The sequence below is a fragment of the Pyxicephalus adspersus genome, chromosome 4 (genome assembly GCF_032062135.1).
Source record: "Pyxicephalus adspersus chromosome 4, UCB_Pads_2.0, whole genome shotgun sequence".
NCBI lineage: Eukaryota > Metazoa > Chordata > Amphibia > Anura > Pyxicephalidae > Pyxicephalus > Pyxicephalus adspersus.
The window spans coordinates 21,457,406-21,474,681 of NC_092861.1; the positions used below are offsets into that span (position 1 = coordinate 21,457,406).

A 17,276-nucleotide genomic window follows, 5' to 3' on the forward strand; every position below is an offset into this window, starting at 1 on the left:
AGTTAATTTCCATTGGCAACCATTGCCACTAGGGTCATGATTAGAGCATCTTTGATGCCATGTCACTTTTTTCCCCCAGTCCTAGCATTTTAGAAGTCTTTTTGTTGCTATCAACTATAACGTAAGCCAGCAGAAACATCACTGGCCAGATACTATGGCTAAAAATCACACAACCCCACCTAGATGGTACCCAACCAATTCCAGGAAGATGAAGATCAAATGACCATTAGAAAAGTAGGGAAAAAAGGTCATTAAAAAGTACTTTTGGCTTTAAAGTGCTTAATGCTAGCCTTGTTCCATGTTGCCATACATGCTTTAATAGGACTATAGGCTCCACTAAGCAATCAAAAGCCCGTACACAAAAAGCATGTGTCCCGAGAACTTTGGGATTCTGCTCTCCACATCACGTGCACCTTGCCTTCCTAAAATGTAGCCAATTTTACCCAAATGTCATAGGCACCAGCTTGCAATACAGTATGTAATAAAACATCATGACATTACCAGTTCTTACCTGTAGAGCTCCTGTACAAGCCACTTCAACTGAACAGAACCATATAGATTAACTCATGAGCATCCCAAAGATATTGCAATATCCAAAACAATAAAATACTGTTTAGATGTAAGCCTGTAGCAGACACCTTTTAGGCATTAATAAAATTCCTGTAGACACCAGCCCCTCCCATATTACATGTCAATCTGTCAGGTGGGAGCTTTACTTTATGATACCGATGAATAGCAGCAACAATATTTACAATAAATGACGTAATATAGTTAGGTGGTTGTATGACGTAATCTAGGACTGGGTGGTTGTATGGCCTCCCTTTTGATCTCTGTGTGGCTAACAAGCCCTTGACGATGAACGGACATTGAGTCATGGATTACAGATTCAGAAAGAGCCTACAGTCAACATTCCTGCCTACAGTCAACACTAATTTCAGGCAAGTAATCCATCATAACCAATTCATACGCCAGAAGTCTTGCATTGCTCATTTTGAATAAAATTGTGTAGAGTTTAACATGAAAAATACAAACAAAGGTTTGGAATAAGGTTTTTGAGCTGTGTGGATATAAATGCTGGGTTAATGTTCCTACCCTGGTGGGATGGATTAAGCAGCTTGGAAAACTACAAATTGCAATCAATGTAACATAATTGCCTCAGAGCTGGTATCCGAAGAGAATCTAGCGTGTGTAGCGCTCATCCTACGTTGTTCATGGATCTGTCCTGAGGGATCCAAGAACGATAGTAATACAAGTGAAGGGGAGAGAGCGCTGCGCCCATTTAGTCTTTTGTTCAACAATTATTAAATATGTGTATGTAGCCTAAGTCCAGGTGAATGTGACCAACTACTATACATACAAAGGGCTTGATTTAATAAAGCTTTAGGACAGATAGATAGAATATCATGGGAAAACCTGAGTGATGCAGCAAACCTAAAATGGACCTGATGCAGTATTGAAATGATTTACCAATAGCAAACTATTTTTAAGAAATCGATTCCAGGTCTGCTTGATCACCCAAGTTCTCCAGGGTTGGTCTATCCTTTGGTCTTAGAGAACTTTATAAAATAAGGCCCAATGACCAAGATAAATGAACATTCAACATCTTCGTGCTCAACAATAAAAAAAACTGATAATTTTCTGTTATTGGTATATAAATAATGCCATTTGTTTCTAGCAAACAGCCTGTTAACCTCTTTATAAAATCAAACCCCTAAGTGAAATGAACTTTCTGCATCTGCATATATAGGCCAGCAGCTGAAATAAATAAATCCAAAGAAATAGCACAATAAAATCAGTCAACAAGCATTTTCAGTGTGAGACTGACCATGGCAAACTGCGTATTTGTTCCATAACAGGCTGCTTGATGAGGTAGATCTTCAGATCTAGCCAACTTTTAATTCTACTTGTTATCTCAGAAAAGATAAAAATGTCTCTGGAATAAAAGGCAGCAGGAAACTGGGCTTTAACCACCCATGTGAGAACAATTGCCTGGTAATTTTATTTGCAATAGAGATCTTGATTGTGTCTTTAAATTCAGCTGATGATCCTGTGTGATTATACTATTGAACACAGAAGCCCCAATCTAATTAATTAATGCTGCACACAACATGGAAAGCCTGCTCCCTAGGAGAACAAGTCAGGTAAACAACAGCTGAAATTAACCAGGTCATGCATTTGGCAGTTCCATATGCCCAGATGACGAGCTTATAACTGGTGTTTTCCCATTAATATATTCACACTAGTCTATCTATTTCTGTCTAGTAAGGGGGTTGTCTGAGCTATGAGAACACCAGGTTTCTATTTAATAACCCAGGTAAGAGATGAATAAAGCCTAAGACCATGTACACAGGTCAGATGATTTTCGTCCAAAAAATCACCACAAGGCGGATATCGGACGAGAATCTGGCATGTGTACACGGCTTGTCCTGGTGGATCCACGGACCACGAATGATTGTTATGGAAGTGAAGGGGAAAGAGTGCAGCAGGGTGCCGCTCTGTCGTTCTCCCTCTACTCGCCATAGAGCAGAACGGTGCTGTAAGTACAGTACTCGTTCATGCATGATTATGGAAATTATTAATATTAATATTATACCATACTACAACTCTGTTGCAAAAATTTTACATACTTGATATTGATGGCCAACAACAATAGAATAACTCTTTGGTTGAACATTGGGGGGGGGGGGGGGGGAGATTACAAATACATGACTAAAATGCAACCAGTGCTAGCATGGACAACAGTGCAAGATACGCCTATCCATGACCTGCAGAAGCAGCGTCAGCGACTGAACGATGGGCAAATAAAGTCAGGGTATGTTCAGATTTGTGGTTAAACCACTGCATTTACTGCCCCTGAACTCTACTGTCAAACACGAAGGTTCTGGAAGTGGCAAGGCGATTATCGGATGAGAACCATCTGATGTGTGTACGGGGCTTATCCAACATCCATCCTGGCGGGTTCACAAACAGTCGTAACACAAGTGAAGGTGAGAGAACGCAGGGGGCTGATGCTCACCCGCTGCTCACTCCTTCTCCCCCCTCCATAGAGCGGAATGGCACTCGGTAATTCATTTTTCGATCGTTTGTTGTTGGAAACCACTGTGAAAGATCGTTTCCAACGACAAAATTCTAACATGTGTACATAGCCTATGACTCATGGATGTAGCATCAAACACACACGGCGATGAGGGGAAGTTTTAATAATAATAATAATAATAATAATAATAGGTTCTAATAATTTTCACTCCGGATTTGTTCTGGGGAAGCCTCCACAAGCTCTTCTAGGTATTTACATGTACATTGGGAATATGTTTAAGCAGCTAGATGGGTACAAACCAGTTTAAATGTGGCATACCCTAGGCAGATACTGTTCCAAAAGTTGATTTAAATACATTTTAATGGTAGACTGAAACCCCATCTAATGCATTGACAACACAATACAGCCAAACACAGTGGTGCCATAAACTAGGTTTATAGAGATACACATTTCCTTCAGCATTCCATCTTCAGATGCAAAGGAATATAAGAAAAGTACAAGAATATGGGGGTGGGAAGAAAGGAACAGAACAAGTCGAGTCTGATCATGGAGAAAATAAGGAATTCCCAGAAAAAACAAAAAACAATTCTTACACCAGGCATAGGAAGGTGATTAGGTGAGGTGTTAACAGAAGTGTGCATGGGATATATTTGGGAAAAGGGTTTAAAACCTTTACAACTTAATATACAACCTTGGCAGATTGCTAAATATAGGCTTTTCCTACTTACTATCACACTAGTGTCAAGGCTCTGATAAAGGTATTTAGTGTAAAACCAGTTCTACAGGTAGGCAACTATAAAAAAAAAAAAAAATAAATAAAAAAAACAGTATCTGAAGCTTTTAAATAGAATGTCTTAAAGGGGAATTCTAAAAAGTAAGCAACTTGAAATCTGCATAGCTCTCATCCATCAATAGGTGGACAAATTATTTACCTGCACATTCACATGGGTCACAAGTTACCATTCCAAGAATAAAATGATACCTAGTCAGGAATCCCAAGTCCCAAAATGAGAAATTCTGACCTCAGTGAACTTGCAGTAGCTTTTATGTAACTCTTACAGTCCATGGCATCCAGCTCAGCTTCTTGACATGCTGAAATTAAAGGGAATCCTTGAGCAATGTCCTGGTCAATAATTAGTATTTGAAACATATGGGTACAAAGTACCAAAATAAGTAACATGGGATACTAAAGTCATTGCCAAGATACAAAAGTCAACCCATCAGCGCAAACTTCATTTTCTGGGATACAATTTTATTAGGTTTAGGTGGATTTCCAAACATAGAAATACATACATCTATATATAAAGTATTTAGGATTGTAAAACTGTCACAATATAAGGACAAGGAAATTATTAAATATCATTCATACACAGCTTGTACCGTCCTAGTATGTATTGGTTGCAATAAACAGGGGTTCAAGTAAAGAAAATGCCCTGTGAATGAAAACTTGTGTAGGTCTTATATTCACGCAAACTGAGGTTCTCCCATTCTTGTGGCCTCCAAAGGAATTGGGCAAGGTTTTTGTTTTCGTGTTCCATTAATAGTTTTCTTTTCGGCCCTAGCACAGACAACGGCAATTACTTTTCACCACAATCTTTTCTTCGGATAATATAGGCTCTGACAATACAAAATTGGAGACACTTGAGTGATCAGATTTCTTCTGCCATCTGCCCTTTAATGTCTATTACCAGCCTGGTCTTGCCTGGATTTTTAGGTCCACCCATAGATATGTTTTTATCTTCCAACAGGTAGAGCCATCCTAAACTTGCTCATTGGTCACGTTACAAGAGCAGATTAATAAATGAACCACATCCGAAGTAAGTCAGCGAAAAACAGATATTATTCTTTGCAGTAACATGAACTTTACGTTCAAAAGGAAACTCGCAGCAATGAAAAGGTTACCCAATTATTTAAATACAAAATTAGATATTGAATTGCCGCAAGCTTTATTTTCTCTACTCGCTAATAATGCTGTGAACAATTGACATTTCTGAAGAGATCGAAGCTCATTTAGTTGCTGAACAGTGTCTCATTACTGGATATCTTTGTTAGGGAAAAAAAAAAGGACAAGTACTGAGCATAGGGCAAATTCGTAAAACTCCCAATTAAGGGGAAAAGTACATAGAGTCTGCAGACCGATCCCCTTCCAACTTTAATTTTTTACTGTAATTGTTTGTTAACAGATGCACAGTTTTTCCAAAGGGCAAAGAGCAAGTTGAAAGTGCAGTTAGAATTGTTGTTCTAGAGTTATATTGACGACGCAGTTATACAGAACAACCAGAAAACGTTGCCCACTCACCATGAGGCCAGTAAAAAGAAAAAACAAATTGTTTGCTATGGGTTACTGGACATGGCATGTTGGTATACCTCATACTGCACAAATAACCTTCATTTTTTATTATCCTAATCTAGCAAATCAAGTGATCGAAACTTTTTAAACATTCCACAAATGGGAGTAAAGATACAGCATGTAACCATTGTCCATAACGGTCAATGTAATTGTATTCCTCATTATCCATAGAAACCTTTTGTAATTTCTACCAACATAGTCACTTTTGGCCAGCTTGGTTTACATGTATTGTAGAAAAAATAAAGCATTTGGGGAAAAAAAGGAATTGATCCCTAGTATCCCCATACGGGCCTCATTGAGTTATAGGAATATTTTGTGATTGTGGTCCTTCAAAAAGAACAAAGGTTAAAAAAAAAAATGGGTATGAATTTACCATCTGTGCCTACAACCAGTAAATTTTTACAATCTGTGCCAATGAAACATTACCCTTGCATCTAGTGTATATGGCCACCTTTTCAAATAAAGCTCCTGAATTAAGGATTCCAATCAAAATATAAGTGGTAGCATTTTGACAGTAGACACCATTGCAGGACTCCCCTTATATCTATTCTGCAATACTCGCAGACAGGGCATATTTACTATACATATAACCTTTTCAGTATGAGGTTCACATGTGACCGGTCTCCACAATTCAGGTGCAATTGCAATAGGGCGTGCCAGTTATTTTTGTCTGTTTAGCCACATAGTTGCTTCTAAAAGAACAAATGTGTTACCCAAGGTGCTGGGTACTGGGCACACAGCAGCAGATTGCTATACAACCTGGGTAGCCAAACAGTTTTACACACAAGCTTCAAAAGGGACCTTGCTGCACATTACTTGTATCATTCGCAACAAACATTTTCACTTTAGTACCTAGCTTGAGTAGAAGATTTCCAGCCTCCCCCCCCCCCCCCCCCTTTGACCAAATTTTGCCGAAATAGTTGTCCCAACATAAGAATCTCCTCACCTTCAATATGAAGATTTATCACATTTTTGAACTTACATTCACTTACGTTCCAATGACAACAGGCACTAGAATAAAACGAAAATAAAGGTTTTCTAGTTCAATTTTTACTCAATAAGGTATTTCGAATTCGTCGACAGCCCTAGAAATGCTGTGGGATTCCAGAGTACATTATTACCCTGGCACATTGCTTATATCTTGGCTGTAATATTTCAGGATCCTTTAGTACATTCTGGTAACCCAGGCACTAAGTATACGCCAATCTATACCATGGTATGACAACCTCCTATATACGGTGGTCAGTTAGTGCCCAGGCTTACATTCTGGTATTTCGAATATACTTTTGTATACTGACCTAATTATCATGAATGCTTTGTTGATCAGGGCTCTCCCACTTGGTTTCCTGTTAAGTTTAGCATAGTTAACAGTTTGTAAATGTTTATTGTATAGAAGGCTACAAAGCATTACAGAATAGGATGGTGTAATATAAAAACAAGATAATACTACAACTATACTGTTTAAAGGTAACCTCATCAACTACACTGTGGAATATTTTGCATTTTACTATTATACTTTCCAGGAGTTGCATGTTGCAAGTTTCTTACAATAAAAGGTTTCCTTTTTTGCCTTTGAAACAAACAAAACTTCATGCAATGTTTCCCTATGCACAGCATTTCAAACCTATAAAAGCCAAAACATAGATCATATAATAAAAGAATACAAAAAGGTTTTCTGAACATTTTTCATAATATAGCAATTTATTGTTGTGACTGCATTTTGCAATCCATACACTTCCTTGCAAAATGTGAGCTGCTAAAGTGGAAATGTCAGCCATGACATTTTTAAAACATTTTTAATACAGTGTGAAGAGTTAGAAACTGTGCTAGGTTTTTTGTAGCTACCTGTGATCCCCATTCTTCAGTGAAGAGGCATATCCTCACTTATTACCATGGTCACATACTGTGCAAGAAGAAACTACCAACAAAAAAAATAAACTAAGTTTTAATAACATTTAGAGCCTTTAAGTCTCCCAAAACCAGACATTTCAATCTGCAGTTAAATCACTCACTGAACTCCCATTTACTTCTAGTACTCTGGTGGAAACTTCTAAATTCGCTGTCCCATCAATCTACTGCCGTAAGGTTTATTATCTTGGTCACAGACTTCTACAGTACAGTGATACCTCGGCTAACAAACTTTTTTTCACTGTTTAAGACACTCAGCTAAAAAATATGGACTGGGCCAACAAATTTAAAAAAGCTAACAGCTGAGGTTGTGGGTGATCTTAGGGGGGTGAGCTCTTGCAACCCTTTGTAACTCTTTAATGACCAAGAAAAACTTGCTTGTTTGTTATTAGCTCACAGTGAGGATTTTATTCAGTAGCTGACACAACTCTGCCTAATATGTTGAGCCTGTTCCAATTGGGAAGCTGTTCATCTCTGCCTTTGGTGAGTTTATGACCTTTGATATTGTGTTTTTTACTATTTTTTTTATAAAACTTATCTTTAAATTGTTGGCAGCATCCACAACAAATTAAATCATTTTCTATAGAAATCTATGGGAAATCATGTTTCGGCTAACAAAGATTTTGGCTAAAAAATGTAATTCTGGAACAAATTATCTTTGTTAGCTGAGGTGTGTGTATATATATATATATATATATATATATATATATATATATATATGTGCCAAAAAAGGGAAGAGCAGCAGAAGTAGCCTCTGACAGAGGACGGGAGAAAGTTAATTAAAGGTTAAGACTTTGTGGAATTGCAAGGGGAAGACACCAGGGGTGAGGGTCAACCAACACAAGGAATGTATATTTTCTTGCGTGGTGTTCGAACACTAGCAAACCTAAAACACAGGAAAATGAATAGGCCTGCTCACGAGAAACTTACATTTCAGTGGATGCTGGCAAGAGGAAATGCCAACACACTCCCACTTATCAAAATCAGAACCCCCAGTTTACAAGAGAAAAAGTAATGAGGAAACTGTAAAACAACCAACTAATTAGACCTCAATTTATCAGTCTACAATAGGAAGGAATTTGATTGGCTGCTAGAGTTTGATGGTATTTATAAAAGTAATTTGTAAAAGTAACCATTTTTGTAGCTTACTTTTATAAATTGCAGTCCTGACTTTCTGGGCACACCATTTTTGTCAGTTTAAATACCAGCTCTTGGTATAAGAATGATACAATGTTCTCAGCAGAATATTACTTCAAAAAAGTTCACCCAATAACCAAAAAAAGAAAAATGCCAATGAAGGCTGGGTACACACGTGCAATAATTGTCGTTGGAAAGGATCTTTCATGATACTTTCCAAGGACTAATGACTGCACAATGCATGAACAAGTGCTGTACATACAGCCCCGTTCTGCTATATAGAAAGGGGATGGGGGAGAAGACTAAGCAGCACCCTGCTGTGCTCTCTCCTATTCACTTCCATTAGGATCGCTCGTAGATCCACCAGGACGGTCGCTCGGACGATGAGCGCTATACACACACCAGATTCCCGTCCAATATTGGCCCTGAGCCGATTATTGGACGAGAACACTTGGACGTGTGTACGTAGCATAACTCTTCCAATACTCTTAATGTCCACAAATGCCAACCAAACAAACATTAACAATTGTTTGACACAGTACTATCACACAGTGATGATCACATTAAAAGGAGCCATCCTCCAGTCCCTGCGGACCACATGCACAACAGATTTTGGCCATGAACAGTCATTTTCTGATTTTTTTGTAACCTATTCCATTATCAACTTACTGCTAGCAGGGAAAAATCTACAAATTATGTGGACTCGGACTCTAAAGATTGAAGCTGAAGAGCCCACTATGAACCAATATTGAAAAGCGTTCCAAACTAAAACAACCTATGCATGCAGAAAATAAAACTCTAATTAAAATACAACATACTTCCTTTAAGCTGTCAAATCAAATACAAATGAATTGTCTCATCAAATAATTCATTCGGCTGATGCCAAATTGATGCATACCAATAACAGTTCTGATTAGGAGTATAAAAATTTGAGAAGTATATTTTTTGGGGCCCAAAAAAAAAGAGAAAACAAGTTGGAAAACTTAAGTGTAAGAACGTAGCAGCCCTGTAACAATGTGAATGAAATGAGTCACATATCTCCATGTTTTATTATGATGTAACCAGCTCCATCCCAGGAGAGGCTCCCTCTGGCCTCCACATACAACATATAAATGACTTGGCGCCAGTGACACGTTGCCTGCACGTCACTAGGAATCTCAACTCCGGGAGGTTCATGAACTTGGAACGTACAAAAACTAATTAAACAGATTAAAAAGAGGAAATATTTTTCCAACAACCAAAATAGCCTGTATGTGTCATTTAATGACCCGACATATTTAGCTAGTTGAGAAACAAATATTACCCACTTATGGTTATTCATCTCACCTACTTCAGCTCATCTCCCACCTTGGTCTTCCTTACTGCAACTACTCTTTAGTAGACAGAATTTAAGTTAATAGCAAGAAAAATTAAGGTGGCAAATGTAGGTGTCACTCACAGATGAAGAGACCATAAGGTGACCCCACAGATTTCCAATAGTGTTCCTTTTAACCATATGCAAGACCAAACTTTGTGGTAATTTATTTAGCATACAGTAGGCAATGGTAAAGTTAAACTAGAAGTACACCCAAAAAAAAAAAAAAAAAAAACACACACACCTTTAATTCCGCAGATCAGTCTGATTGTTGGGAGGTTTCTTCCATCAGGTCCCGTGTCGTGTCAGTATCTGTCTTCAGCCCAGTGCCGGGAGGGAGCACAGACATCTTATTCCAGGTTCTCTCTCCTACGTCACCTGATCTCGCACTATGCAGGCGCAAGATGGGGTGACGTAGATTTGGAACAAACTTACCAATGTCACTGTGCATGCATGAGATCTGCAATTTTTTTTCTATTGATGAAAGGGCTCATGCGAATAACCGAGATGCTCAGGTATGCACAGATGGAGCAGCCATGAGCCTTTTTTTCCCCCGTAAAAACAACTTTTTACTTTAAAGAAAAGGGTTCTTAACCCTTTTATGTAAAGTGAAAATTCAGGGTTTTCAGTACGCTTTACCTAAATGCCATGCAAAAACAAAATCAATCCATAATAAAGAAGCTGCCCTGCCACCTGCACATATTCCGCATCTAAATCCTGCACCTGAGCACTTAAAAAAAAATTTTCATTAAACAAATATTAGGTCTTTTGGATCAGGCAGAAAAAAAAATTATCAAAATTTGTAGGGACTGTACATTAGTAAGTATATAGGCAAGGATTTGAAGCCACATCCTATAACCCAGTCCTGCAGAATTATGGCCTCTTTCTTGCTAGACTCATTTTGCCTGATTTATTAAAGTTCCCCAAGACTGGAGAAGATAAACTTTTCATCAGCAAACCTGGATTGGATTAGTTAAAGAGGAACTAAACTCAAAAGTCCCCTAAACAAAAAAAAAAAATCCACTTACCTTTAATCCCGCAGGGCAGTCGATCGGTCCAGAGGTCTCTAACATCGGGTCCCGAGTTGTCCCAGTATTCGTCTTTGTGCCAGCGCTTTGTGCACCGCCATCTTCGTCTCTTCTTCCTTTGTCACCCAACCCAGGCACGAGACGGTGATGTACATGGGAAAAAAAACTTGCCGATCTCACTGCGCATAAGCGAGATCAGCAATTTTTTTCCTTTTTGAGCATCTGGGGCATGCGCAGAAGGAGCACCCAAGAGCGTCCTGGGATGCGTGACTAAGGTATCCCGGGAGGCTTTGTGCTTCCATTCATTCTTGATCGCCTTGAAAAAAAAACAAACAGAATTTTTACCTTACATAAAAGGGTTGTCTACCCTTTTATGTAAAGTGACAATTCTGAGTTTAGGTACACTCGCTTAACGTTATTTGCCATTTGTTAGCGAATGTTTTCAATTCTGGACCAGATCCATTCCAGGCTTGCTGATCACTGAGGTTCACTTATGAACGTATCTTCTCTAATCTTGGACAACTTTAATAAATCGGGCCTATTAACTCAAGATCCCAAAGTTTCCCTCTCTATATGCATGTCCCTTTCACTGTTCTAGTACAATAGATAAACATTAAAACAAAACCTACAGTACTTTAAAACTGACTTTAAAAGAAATATTGGAAATTCACTGGTGAACCCATGTTAAATGTAGTCATTGGTTACACAAGACTGGGTTCAAGTTAAGAAAACACTTCCACTAGGTTATAAACAAATTAGCAGCAATAAACAAGAAGTAATCACATCAGTGTATTGAGTGCGTACTAATAAGAAAATCAATGAAAAGAAGTCTAATTACAAAAGACAGAAATTTGCTATTGTGTGGTTAGCGGTGTTGTTGGGTAAATAAGAATTAAACCTAAATTAGCACTGACATCCAAGGCTGTTTTGGGTTTGAAAGATATAGAAATGACTGTAAGCACTATTAAAATGACCACTATAGAGAAAAAACAAAGAAAAACATCTGCTCATCCCCATTCACCAGGATCGGGAAGTCATTCCCAACATCCGTTTCTACAAGTACTCCACTTTAGGCCAAACTCAACAAGGAAATCTGTCCTAGTAATTTGCTCCATAAACTACTTTTAAAAAGACAGATTCAAAGAATTAATTATAATGGGTAAATGGAGTTGGACCTTCACATTACTGGATCTAGCATAGCAGAAATGCTAAACGACTTCTTATGATGTGGCCTAAACTCATTAAAAGAAACTTCTGATCCTGAACAGAGTTGTGCAGTGGCAGGTAAATCTGGAAAACTAAAACACATGAATTCCAAGTGCTATTTACATAGCACTGGCGGAGTCAGAATATAAAAATTGACAAAATATTCAACGTCTGATTCAAGTTTTACAATGCAGTCTTATTCAATATATCAGTACGGAGAGCAATGCACAAATGAAGTTCCAAAAACAAACAAACAATCAGAAGCCATTTTGAACTAGCTTAAAAAAAAACAAAAACACAAAAAACGGTCTAATGTGTGTTAACTTTCCTTGCACCATTTTCCTAAATACGCCATTTGTGAGAAACAACAACTAAGATGCACTGGAAAAGTATGCCAACATCCCAACTGTTTGCTCACACTCGGGCGGATCCAGGATCAGAGGTTCCTTCTGGCATACGTTCCATCAAGAGCTTCCAAATCAAACCGCTCTTCTGAAACAAGTGTAATTAGAGCAACGATACGCATACCTTTTATGTATAAAGAAAGACAACATCGAAAGTTCATAAATCCTAAAGTAAGAAGAATTCCTTACTTTAGTGAATAAAGCCATGAAGACAGTTTAACAATTTTAATTTAAAAATACAAATTTGGTAAGCACAATTTAGATAATACTATTATCTGAACATTGCTTTGCTTTGCAAGGCTTCTCACATATGCATTGGTGAAGCTGGCGCAGGGGCAGTTGTAATGTAAACTATTGCACATTATTGTGAGTGAGGCAAACACATGGAATTAGACCAACAAAGTAAAGAGACCTTCAGAAGATTTACACATTCCCACTGTGCTACTTCTCAATCAAAAAGAGCTTTAATTCCAGTATTGATCTTTGAAAACTGACTGATCTTGATATCCACACTTTTTGCTTTTTATGGCTTTTATTTCCCCGGTGCCCCTTACCTCTAGTACATTTTGGATAGAACATACATTAAGTTTTCCCATAGTGATGATATTCTGTAATCCTACCAACCTTGTCATGTAAAGCGAACTAATATAGTATACCATCATACAGTATTTATATAGCGCCAACATAATATGCAGCGCTGTACAAAGTCCAAAGTCCTTCAAAGTGGCTCACAATCGAATATTCCTATTATAGCGAAATATCTTTGAATACAGTCTATGGTCAATTTGGGGGGGGGGGGCAGCCTGGTGGCTTAGAGGTTAGCACTGGGTCCCAGGTTGGAATCTGAGCCAGGACACTATCTGCATGGAGTTTGCAGATTCTCCCTGTGTTTGCATGGGTTTTTCCCCACATTCCAAAACATGCAGTTAGGTTCACTGACCTAAGACTGCGTTACAGATCAACATACATAAAGACATTATTATAGGACTATGGTAGGGACATTGGATTGTGAGCCCCTTTGAGGGACAGCTAGTGACATGACTATGGACTTTGTACAGTGCTGTGTAAGATGTTGGCGCTATATAAATAATGTGTAATAATAACTTAACTACGCAAACACAGGGAGAACCTGGCAGCACGGTGGCTCAGGGGTTAGCACTCTGGCCTTTGCAGCGCTAGGTCCTAGGTTCGAATCCCAGCCAGGACACTATCTGCATGGAGTTTGCAGGTTCTCTCCGTGTCTGCGTGGGTTTCCTCCGGGTACCCCAGTTTCCTCCCACATCCCAAAAACATGCAGTTAGGTTAATTGTCTTCCCCCTAAATTGACCTTAGACTACATTAATGACTATAGTAGGGACATTAGATTGTGAGCTCCTTTGAGCGACAGTTAGTGGCATGACTATGGACTTTGTACAGCACTGCGTAATATGATGGCGCTATATAAATACTGTAATAATAAATAATAATAAATAACCTGCAAACTCCATGCATGAAGAAAAGTTTGCAGAGGGACTTGTGTGTATCAAGTTCATAATGCACAAGCACCAAGGTTTTAGTCCATTAATAAAAGCTTTAGCTCACTCTGCTCTCGCTCTCAGCATTTACTTTAGAAGGTTCCAAAGCTACAAAGTCAACAATGTGCAATAGAATGCTGGAAAGCAGCCAATTTACCAGCTAATTGAGAAAGGGCCCAATACGAGTCCTCTACTGAGCCAGGTACTGTCCTGAAAAGTTTTAGAAAAGGGCTTTCCATAATCCATGAGTGAAGTCTCATGTCAGGGGTGCTTCTAAATTTTTGGCTGCCTAAGGCAAACATTTAAGTCATTTAAGTCATGCCCCATCTGGGCAAGTGTGGTGCCCCCTAGCCTCAATATGCCACCAACATTGGCAGATGGGTAGGGTAGGAACCTGTGACCTAGATGTCACAAAAGAGTGCAGACACAGACAACAGTAAAGATTTTGGAGACCAGGTTGCTTGTACCCAAGAATCATTTGGCCACCACCCTGACTAACCTGCTTGCTTTGATGAAGTCTGTACAGGTAAACGTAAGGACAGAAACAGACAGGGCAAATATTGTGTAAATATTTATTACTGAACCAATTTAAAATAGTCCTGACTCTAAAACAGAGACCAACTACATACATATGGTGACAATAAAATATCTATTTTCAATTTGTTTTGTATGGTATAAAAATATTATTGACAAATGTTCGAGGATATCTTGCAGTACCCGACGTGTTTCACCTTACTGGGCTTCCTCAGGGGATCACATGAGATCAATACCATATCAGCAGTAAAACTGTACACAACAGACAAGGGACGATAGGTTCGGTACATCCCTAGGGTTCACAAACCGTATCATAGGGTCTGGCTGTAATGTATGAAGGAGTCCATATTTAAGTATAATTAAATGGAAAAGTGCTAAGTGAAATGCGTGTTCAATACTTTATTTTCATACTATATCATGTGTCAGTATATTATTCAGCCAATCTGTGCCAGGATGCAGGGTGTATAAATTGGAGCATATCTTTTGCTCTCCTTTGCTAGTGTCCTATTGGTATATTGATATTCAGGTTCATTAATTATCCGCAGTGGTTGTTTGGTATGGTGACAAATAGGAGTCAGTTTCCTAGTGCATTGGTGGTTGCGGGTGGTAGTAAACAGCAGGACGTCCGCAGCCCAGCCCTATGGAAATTGTCTTTAAAACATAGATTTATTCATAAAAGCTCTGTTCTTAAGCGAACTTGTAGTATTCAAAATGCAGGGACTATTATAAATAAATCTATGTTTTGAAGACAATTTCCTGCTGAAACTCCATGAGGGATTAAGGAATAACATTAGAGTTTGAATATTATTGTGGAGAATATATATAGGATACCGCCATCTCTGTGTTGTGGTTTTTAACTCCACTTTCTGCCTGCCTCCATACCAAGTGACGAAGTTTACTTGTAGTTTTGATAACCCTTGTGCGGATACATCTACTATCTGTACCAATTACATCCCTGAAGAAGCGGACAGTCTGCGAAACACATCGGATGATCTCAACATCTATAATGTATCTAACTCATCAATGTTATAGTGTTATTTAAACTCTTCCTGAATCTTGGTATATGGGAGGAGGAACGCATGATTTTAAACACTGTATTTAGAATGAAGTAAATAAAAATATGTCATGTTTTAGGATATCAATTGCCGTTAAAGTCCTGTATAGTGCTTCTTGTGATATGTGGGATGGTGGCAGTGTTATATTTGCTATGAAATCAGGCAATATGAATAAAATGCAGTCTATACTCCATAATAATGCACCAGTGGAGTAATACCATTAAAATGAAGTATTATTCACAGAGCATAGACAGAAGGTTAATCAGCTTACGGCACATGAACACCTCCTGGATATTGACAAGACGAACAGAAAGAAGACCGTTAACAACAGAGCTGGCAACTTTAACAAAAGCAACAACAATGTAAATGATGGGCTGGCAGCGGACGTGACACGTAGTGGGGCCTGTGACACAGGCTTGCTATTGATACTTTTCACATGGCCCCGGGCCCCAGTCTGCTTATTGGCAAAGCCATAATTGAATTTCCTATGTCAGATATAGTTATGTCCTCCGGCAGTGGAAATCTCCATGTTTCTCCTGCCTTAGTTCAAAGGAGAAATGTTACAAAACAATTGAATGTTGTGTCTAAGTGTGATTAGCGTAAAAACAGCAAACTAGATAATTCGTACATCAACATCTACATAAACACAGGTATGGGAAAAAAAAACAAAAAAAAAACATCCAACTTTTTTTTTATCACCAAAAGATGCAAAGAGTGCCAGCAAGTAGAGCAACCTCTACAAAAATTGGAACAAATTGTGCCAGGGTTTTTGTTTTTTCCCTTCTTCTGGATCAAATATGTCCATTTCCTAATGGACTTCTGTCTTTTTCCAACCTGACTTACTTTATAACTTAAAGATTACAGAACCCTGGCTGTCTGGAGTCCTGTAGAACTCCTGAACACAGCCACCTTGAATGAACTGAATTTTCAATATTTTTTTATGCTAATGCTTTACCTTAAAGAAGTATGGTGACTAGCGTAGGATGCACATAATGAAGGACTAAATAGGTAGGTTGTACCTCTTTAAGCAAAATTCTAAAGTAAAAGCTATTTTTTATGTAACCATACAAAAACCAGTAAAAAAAAAAAAATTAAAACCTCATAAAATTAAAACCTGAGGGTGAGATTATATATATATATATATATATATATGTTTTTGTAACATGACATTTGTGATTTGACCATGGGTTTGGTTTTCTCTTTAAAATCTAGCCCAGCTAATGTCTGAATCCTAGTAATGAGAATACAAGACACACATGGAGTACTCACTTGTGTACAATAATAAAACTGGATAACCACAGGCAGTGTAAGAAAAATGTCAGTTTAGTGCAAGAGACAGTTTTACTAAAAATAGCCGGCTATGTGAACAATGCGGAAATATAAATCAAATTAGAGACCAGTGTATAGACATGAACTACCTGTAACCCTTTGTCACCAGGGGACGAACGTCAGACACACCACAGTGCTGAAGATGCGGCTACTGACCCATAATCACAGATCACCGGTTATTCTGAAGTCACAGCTAGCCAGAATATCATTGTGCTCTTCCTCCTTGTAGATTTCTGATTAGGTCATACTGACATCTCTGTGCAGCAAGAAGGAAAATTACTCCTAAATACGATGGTTTTGGTCAATTTTGATTCACAAGTTTTTAAAAGCTTTGAACCAGAAGGTAGGGAAAACGTATATTTTCAGAGCGTCTGCTGACATTCTTATTGCCCATATCGCCATTTACAATTTTTTAACCTT

General features: G+C 38.3%; 1 protein-coding gene across 2 annotated transcripts in view; it reads right to left on the minus strand.

The window, feature by feature from the left end:
* The window catches only part of HPCAL1 (hippocalcin like 1), a 106,189-nt gene that overhangs the window by 72,710 nt on the left and 16,203 nt on the right, over window positions 1-17,276 (minus strand). The gene's annotated exons all lie outside the window — the stretch shown is intronic.